Source organism: Furipterus horrens, unplaced genomic scaffold (assembly GCF_987537825.1).
Source record: "Furipterus horrens unplaced genomic scaffold, mFurHor1.1.pri manual_scaffold_12, whole genome shotgun sequence".
Taxonomy (NCBI): Eukaryota; Metazoa; Chordata; class Mammalia; order Chiroptera; family Furipteridae; genus Furipterus; species Furipterus horrens.
In genome coordinates, this window is record NW_028327182.1 from 14,164,773 (window position 1) to 14,171,574 (window position 6,802).

General features: G+C 42.3%; 1 pseudogene; it reads right to left on the reverse strand.

Annotated features, from left to right (window-relative positions):
- Positions 1–262: 262 nt before the first annotated feature.
- LOC149995889 (heterogeneous nuclear ribonucleoprotein A1-like) lies at positions 263–1,283 on the reverse strand (annotated as a pseudogene).
- Positions 1,284–6,802: the final 5,519 nt, after the last annotated feature.

Here is a 6,802-nt window from a genome sequence, read left to right on the forward strand (position 1 = left end):
TTACATTTAGCAAAAAAAAAAGCATGGGTGCAAAAAAAAGAAAAAAGGAAAAAAAAAAAACTACATTAAAAACCCTTGTTGGAATGCTTTACACTTTCCACAGAACAGAAACTAAAATAACCTGCTATACAATTAGTCACAAACACAGTCCTCGAGTGTTTTGCCCATTCACATGACTATTGCCTAAAACGTGTCTTCTTTGTAGCAGCTAGGCCTGCCTCCACTGTGCTTGGCTGAGTTCACAAATCTGTGGTAACCTGTAGCTTCCCTGTCACTTCTCTGGCTCTCCTCTCCTGCTAAGCTCTGTTTCCTGGTAGTAATTAAAACCTTCTGCCACTGCCATAGCTACTGCTGCTGCTGGAACCGCCATAGCCACCTTGGTTTCGTGGTTTGGCAAAGTATTGGCCTCCACCACCGTAAGGGCCAGAGCTTCTGCTTCCAAAGTTTCCTCCTTTCATGGGTCCAAAATTTGAAGATTGATTGTTGTAATTGCCAAAATCATTGTAGCTTCCGCCACCTCCAAAATTACTTCCATCATTACCAAATCCATTATAGCCATCCCCACTGCCACCATATCCACCACCACCACGGCTACCACCAAAGCCACCTCGACCACTGAAGTTTCCTCCACGACCAAAGTTGTCATTCCCACCAAAACCACCTCCACGACCACCTCCGAAGTTTCCAGAACCACTTCGACCTCTTTGGCTGGAGGAAGCACTAACCATCTCTTGCTTAGATAGGGCTTTCCTCACTTCACAGTCGTGGCCATTTACAGTATGGTATTTCTGAATGACAATCTTGTCTACAGAGTCATGGTCATCAAAGGTGACAAAAGTGAAGCCTCTCTTTTTGCCACTGCCTCGGTCAGTCATGATTTCAATCACTTCAATTTTCCCATATTGTTCAAACTAATCTCTTAGGTGATGTTCCTCAGTGTCTTCTTTAATACCACCAACAAAAATCTTTTTCACAGTTAAGTGTGCACCAGGTCTTTGAGAATCTTCTCTTGAGACAGCCCTCTTTGGTTCCACAACTCATCCGTCCACCTTGTGTGGCCTAGCATTCATGGCTGCATCCACCTCCTCCACAGTGGCGTATGTGACAAACCCAAAGCCTCTGGAGCGCTTAGTATTTGGATCTCTCATCACCACACAGTCTGTAAGTGTTCCCCATTGCTCAAAATGGCTCCTCAGACTCTCATCTGTTGTTTCAAAGATCAGACCTCCAATAAAGAGCTTTTGTAGCTGTTCCGGTTCTTTGGGAGACTCTGACTTAGACATGACGACTTCAGGGCAGCAGACTTCAACGATGCTTACGCAGCGGCGTCCACCGGCAGAAAGGTCGACTATTACATATACAACTCTGCCATTATTGCTTACGGGAAGAAAGAGCGGAAGAACGCTGACTGGTACGAGGCTCACTGGGAAGAAATGGAACCCGTGATCGAGGCTAAGAGGAAGGCCCTACTGGCTTACAAGGTCACGCCCACTCCCAGTACACTTCAAGCTCTACGGGCTGCCAGGAACAAAGTCCAGAAGACCGCCCGCCACTGTGCCAACACCTATTGGCTAAACCTATGCAGAAGCATTCAGGAAGCCGCCGATATAGGCAACGCACGAGGAATGTATGAGGGTATCAAGAAGGCAACAGGCCCAATCCCCTCCAAGATCGCCCCCCTTAAGTCCAAGACAGGTGAGGTCATCACTGACCAGGAACAGCAAATGCGGCGGTGGACCGAGCACTACCTCGAGCTGTACGCGACGAGGAACACCGTAACAGACACTGCTCTTAACGCCATCCCAGACCTACCAGTCATGGAGGAGCTAGACACCCCACCTACTGCGGCAGAGCTCGGCAAAGCCATCGACCGCCTCGCTTGCGGGAAAGCACCAGGAAGCGACGGAATCCCTCCAGAAATCCTAAAGAGCGGGAAACCAGTCCTGCTACAGCCGCTCCACCATCTACTCTGTCGCTGCTGGAAGGAGGGTTACATGCCCCAGGATATGAGAGACGCCAACATTATCACCATGTACAAGAACAAAGGAGACCGCAGCGACTGCAACAACTACCGGGGCATCTCTCTCCTCAGCATCGTCGGCAAAGTATTCGCCCGGGTCGCTCTTGCCCGCCTGCAGACCCTTGCTTCCCGCGTCTACCCAGAGTCCCAGTGTGGCTTCAGAGCTGGCCGCTCAACAGTGGACATGATCTTCTCCCTACGCCAGCTGCAGGAGAAGTGTCACGAGCAGCATAAACCACTCTACCTCGCCTTTATTGACCTCACGAAGGCGTTTGATCTGGTCAGTCGAAGCGGACTCTTCAGCTTGCTACGGAAGATTGGCTGTCCACCACATCTGCTTGCTGTGGTCATGTCCTTTCACGACAACATGCACAGCACGGTGTCCTACAACGGCGCAACCTCTGAGGCCTTCCCAGTCAGCAGCGGAGTAAAGCAGGGCTGCGTCCTCGCGCCTACGCTGTTCGGAATCTTCTTCTCCATGCTCCTCCAATACGCCTTTAAGGACTGCAACGAGGGTGTCTTCATTCACACCAGATCCGATGACAAGCTCTACAACCTGGCCCGTCTACGAGCCAAGACCAAAGTCAAAGAGGTGCTCATCCGTGAGATGCTCTTCGCCGACGACGCAGCTTTGACATCACACTCCGAAGAGGGACTCCAGCAGCTAGTCACTTGCCTTTCCCATGCATGCAAGGAGTTCGGACTAGCCATCAGCCTGACGAAGACGAATGTTATGGCTCAAGGCACGGGACTCCCCCATGCATCACCATCGACGGATACACCCTGGAGGTTGTCAACGACTTCACTTACCTCGGGTCCACCATCTCGAGCTCTCTGTCAGTCGACTTGGAGGTCAACCGGAGAATCGCCAGGGCAGCCACAGTTATGGCCAGACTGAACCGGCGAGCGTGGAACAATTCCAGCCTCACTGAGAAAACCAGACTGCGCATCTACCAAGCCTGCGTACTCAGCACTCTCCTCTATGGCAGCGAGACGTGGACCACCTATGCAAGGCACGAAAGGAAACTCAACAGCTTCCACATGAGGTGCCTGCGACGCGTCCTGCATGTCGCCTGGCAGGATAAGGTCCCCAACACCGAGGTGCTGAAGCGAGCCAATATGAGCAGTTTGCATGCAGTTCTTAGCGAGAGACGCCTCAGGTGGCTCGGCCATGTCAAAAGAATGGATGCAGGCCGTATCCCCAAAGACCTCCTCTACGGCGAGCTAGCAGAAGGCAAGAGGATGACAGGGCGCCCAAAACTGCGGTTCAAAGACATCTGCAAAAAGGACATGACACAATGCTCCATCAATCTCAACACATGGGAAGTTCAAGCAGACGACCGCCTAGCCTGGAGGCTCGCGGTCAGGCAAGGTACGTCACGCGCGGAGGCTGCGCGCAACGAGGAGGCGGTCCAGAAAAGATCGAGGTGGAAGCAGCGTCAGCAGCAGCAACAACAGCCATCTGCCTTCACCTGTACCAAGTGCGGCAGGGATTGTCACTCCCGAATCGGACTGCACAGCCATTCTCGGCGGTGCAGATAGACTCTCAGGAAGCTACGCCATCGTCTCTCCAGACGGACGGCTGCCGACGACGACGACGACGATGTAGAGAGTGTCATGATATATGTGAAACTGTGAAAACTTACAGAAGTTACTTTTATAAAATATCTATTCTTAAAAGTATATAATTATTTTATATTTAAAAGAATCTTTACATAAAGTTGGTTAATTACTCTCTGTACTTATCAGTTTGGAATCTTCAACATTCAGATTTTCTGTGGTACCCATGCATTCAAACACTGGCAGAGATAGCTTCCTATAATTAGTATATAATGCTTTTGTATGAGTTGACATAGTTTCATTCTCTTCCTAATATCTAAGAAGTGTGTGTGTGTGTGTATGTGTGTGTGTGTGTAAAATCAACTGAGATTATCCATATTAAGGGAAAATATTAAAATAAATCTTTTAATGGAAGGGATGGTTTTCTCTGACTTAATGGAAAAATCAGTTCTAGCTCACTGAAAAACTGCCAGCACAGTTACTTTACTTTAAACTGGCAAATCCTGGTTTTACTTTCCCCAAATAACTCCAAAACTTTAATCTCTCCCACTTATTTATTGAACATGTTTCCACATTACTCCTTAAAAGATTAGAAACCATAGCTGGTTATAAATTAGGAACAGTTAATTAGGAACAACACTTTTTATCCAATTCTATTGGTTCCATAGTTTATATTAAAGGCCATTTCTTTATTAAACCAGAGGGGGGAAAAAACTATTAACCAGTGGAATAAAAGATGACAGAATTATAAATTAGAGTCCTAAAATCTGCACTGTTTTCTTCGCTCTCAATGGTCTTTAAAGGCAATAATAGCTCCCTATGGAATGCCCAATTTTATGAGCCTCAGCAGTGTTTTTGAAAGGGAAATGCCTTTTTTAATGTGGTAGAAAATACCATCAACATGTACCTGAGGCAGCTCTCAACCAGTTCTAAATAATTTCTTCAGTGGCTCTCATTTCATCTCTTTGAGGACAGTTGGCCATTCTGTGAGCTACAGGTGCTTGAACATATTATTAATGTTGTATTGGCAGTGATTCTGAGATGTCTCATAACTCTTATTTAAATTTTTCTCTTCACAGATGCATATGAAAAATTATTTAAATATACATTTCTGTAGAACAAATAAAATATTTCACTAAATATTAATAATTTGTTTAGCAATCCAAAAACATTTAGGTTGTTGCTTATTTTACCTTGCATAGATAAATTACAGAATTTTTAATGCATGTTATATAACTATGTGAATCTGTTATTTTATTTTTATTTAAACATGGCCACTGAAATAAGTTTATTTCTTTGTATATGTATTTGCATTATAAGAAAATATGGATAATATTAACTTTCTTTGAATTTTTAATCCAACCCATTCTTATTTAACTTAACTTCTGGTAATTATAACAAAACAAAATATAATATAGCACAACACAATCAATACAATGGAATGCATCACTACTAATTTACATCAAGTGGTAGAGTAATGAATATAATAAAAACAACAATAATAAATTTTAAAATTAAAACTTAAACTTTAAGTGATTTAAATAAAACTGGCCACAGACCTCACCCTTCCCTATGGTACTTCAAGAGTTCCATTCTACTCATTTATCCTGGTTGTCTAATCTATTCTGGCTTATGCTCTTCAGCATAACCCTATGAAACAACAACACTGCTATAATATAAGTAATATAAGTAAGCAAAGTTTTATTTAAAAAATAGGGGACACTTACAGAAGTTAAGGAAATGTTCAAAATTTGTAAGTGAAACATAAGACTTGAATTTGCAAAACATATTTCTAACAACTTTTCATTTTTTCCTCAGTTTTGACAGAATTTTTAGATGCATATTTGAGAAACTTTTTCAAAAGCTTTAAAATATAAATTGGAAAATGTATTTTTGTCACCATAAATGAGTTTACTAAAAGGAGAAAAATTTGGTTTTTAAAAAGTGATTGTATTTTTCCCATTACTATTTATCACCTTTACACCCCCCTCCTCCCTGCAATCGCCACACTGTTGTCCATGTTCATGAGTCTTTTTTCCTTTTTGCTGAATCCCTTATTTTGGATGAAAACAACACAAAAGAGCATGGTCCATTAAAATTTAACTTCCCTAAAATATTTTATTTATGAAAAGTATGTTATTTTGCTACAAGAGAAGACAACTGAAAGCACTTTTACTTTTGAAAGCACTTTTAAATTTAGATTTCTTTATTCAACATACCCTTTTCATATGCAATAATTTCCTTTGTAGTGCAGTGAATGTTAATAATTGCATACATAACAGTATGACCAGATGTTTACATTACATGCAAAGTAATAAAAATAACAATAATGTGATACTGCACATTCATCCAAAAATGGCTTAAACTAAGCCACAGTAGTTATTTTATGAATGAAAAATATTTCTTTATGAAGTTAAAAAAGATTGTCTATCTCTTCCTACCAGTTTCTTTGAGGATATTAAATTTTGCAGACGGAGTTTTAGATGTAAAGAAGTTCTGAAAAGAGCATGGATTAAAGTACTAAATGAATACCAAGGCATGTATGTGTATGTGTGCATTTGAGTTTATAACCATATTCTTTTCCTTCAAAGCCATTGCTAGTGTATGATAAAAAATAGAACTGACAACCAATAAAAAAAGGAAAAAGGGCAAAAAGCAAGGGAATATACAAATATGACAACTCCACTTTTATAAATACCTATTTGGTTGAACAGAGTGCTTATATTAAAACTTGATCATTTTATCAAAAAAAAAATAGTAAGTACAATTTCCTTTTTTGTTTAATCAGCCAGTATTGAGGTGAACCATGTGCCAGGTTCCATGCTTAATGCGGAAGAATGAAAACTGAATAAAATATGACACTCTCCCTCGGAGAGCTTACAATAAAATGAGATGCAGGTGCGGACAAATTATTGTAAATAAAATATGGTGAGTAGAGGTGTAAACCGAGTACTATGAAAACAATGAGTGAGGATATTCACGGAACGACGCAGCAAGAAATAAGCATTTGAGCTGGCTTCTGAATGTAAGTAGGAGTTTACCATGTGCGTCTGGGAGGAGAGCAACTTCCAGGTAGAGAAAGCAGCACAGACTGAAGGAAACATGAAAGAAAGAGTGAAGGGTGATGAGATTTCACTAAGTAGAGCACATTGTGTTTGAAGGAAGAGGAACAGGTGGACACAGGAAGATGGCATAGACCAGGGAGAGCATAAGACTGGGAAG